This window comes from Eufriesea mexicana, unplaced genomic scaffold, assembly GCF_001483705.2.
Source record: "Eufriesea mexicana isolate 0111107269 unplaced genomic scaffold, ASM148370v2 scaffold3929, whole genome shotgun sequence".
Taxonomy (NCBI): Eukaryota; Metazoa; Arthropoda; class Insecta; order Hymenoptera; family Apidae; genus Eufriesea; species Eufriesea mexicana.
Genome location: NW_016911929.1, coordinates 236,608 through 238,825, shown reverse-complemented (window position 1 = coordinate 238,825; position 2,218 = coordinate 236,608).

The window sequence follows — 2,218 nt, the reverse complement described above, 5'->3', positions numbered from 1 at the left end:
ATTACTATTATTATTATTACTATTATTATTAATATTATTATTATTATTATTATTATTATTATTATTAATATTATCATTATTGTAATTATTATTTTTTATTATCCTTCTTAAGATTAGGGAGTCAAATGGCTTACACTGAAATATTTTCTGCTACCACAAATGCTACTGTATTCTACTGTAGCAAGTGTGTGGCATGAAAATTCTTCGCTGAACCTATATTTCTTAGTTTAAATTTCAATATAATTTTATAATGTTATTGGTTCATTAAGAAATCGAATAATTTTGTAAATGCCATCATCATTGATCATTTCATCATTTCATTATTCATTTAAACTTATTTTTCTAAAAAAAGAAAAAAAAAAAGAAGAAAGGATAAGTAGTAATTAATGAATTTGTTAATGAATGTGAGATGTATGTTTTGCATTGCGTGTTTTTTATGACTCAATTTTATAGTCTAGGTTCAGCGGTGAAACAAATGTTATGTGAAGTCGCATGTTTTTATAAATAAATCGCTATCACTGAGACCAGTGTATATGATAGCTGTACCGATAACAAAAACGTGTGTTTTTATATTGACCCATAGCAAAGGCCTGTGCAGCGAGCAATGTAAATCTTCCAAGATAGCAAAGAATTTAGGATAGTAGAGACTAAAAGTTAATGGATAGCGTTAAGGAACTGTGTAAGTGAGAGACGTTATAAAAGACGCTACGTTTTACTGATGTCAAATAAGATGATGCTCTTGTAAACAACAATAAGAATGCAACTAGATAGGGACAATATTACTGCCAAACTTGATTATGAATTAGTTTATTTCTAAAGAGGTGAATCGTTTGGAGGATCTTGTCTATAGGTATGTTTCTTGTTAGTATTTTTATATCTCGATAATGTAAATACAGTACAATTAAATAATTTTTTCTTTATTAGTGTATGTATAATGTATGCGACAACGTGAAACGACTGTATGGAGCCAATGGAATGAATCGGCGCTAGTACATGTATGTAGTTTTGTGGAAATTTTTTTTTTTTTTTTTTAATTTTGCTTTATCTTGAACATTTTTACCCGTCCTTGTTGTTTTTAAAATAATAAATTAAGCTATGAACATCTTCAAACTACAAGTATAAGCTGAAATTAAATGTATGTATAATTGTGATGGTATGAACGAATGGAAAGTGAATATAAGGTTGTTAAAATATAATTCGAATAAGATGTAATCGGTCGCTATCGAAAAATAATTAAGAATTTTCCTTACTTTGTCTGTAATTTTGGTATTTTCAATTATCATTACCTATAGCGTTATCTTTATATTTTACTTTTGTTAATTATTTCGCACATTGTCATTTCAAACTTTCCTCGACTATAACTAAACTCTATATTCACTTTTCTCTAGAATTAATCATTTAGGATATGGTGCATAATAGTACCGAAATAGGGAGTCCGATGCTACTCTTCCATTGGCTTTCACGTAGCCGCTGTTAAATTTGTATCGATCGCAATTCTAATATCTATTTCGTAACTTGTGAACAAAAATTTATACCATTGTTTGACAAATGTCCAGTTTTATAGACGGCAGATATTTCGAAGAGCGATTTTATAGGAAACTCAGTAAAGACAACGTAGTATAATCAAGCGCTCGACGAAAAATGCAATTAGTCATTTATGAAACTGGATGAAAAATAACTTTTGTACAGCATATGTCAAACACATACGTGTCCCCTCCTTCTTCTACTTTCTTTCTCGTTTCCCGTCGTGTGTTTCTCTCTTTCTCTCTTTCTCTCGCTCATTTCTTTTACTATTTTTTTATTACCCTACTCTGTCTCTCAATACGCGTAAAGCAATCGACCGGTTTTGAACAGCACTTTCGTCTTTCATAATTGCATCGTGCCGGTAGAATGGTACTCAATGGTACTTTTTTGGGTATCACGCGAATCACGGTGCGGTATTCATAACTGTACATAATAGCGTGTAAGTGAAGTATTAGAAATAATATACTCGATGTTCTGTTCGGTCGTACCTAATGTACTTATGGGAGAAGATGGGTTAAAGAGATGGGAGGGAGGAGATAACAATGATAGAGATTACGAGATCCCTTGAACCGATCGTTAGTGTCATATGTATCACCAAGTGACTGCTGCACAAAACGAATTAGTTGATTAGTTGTTTGATAAGTAAATCACACATGTAGCTCATTACAAAATTATTAGCACAGGAAAGAGAAGA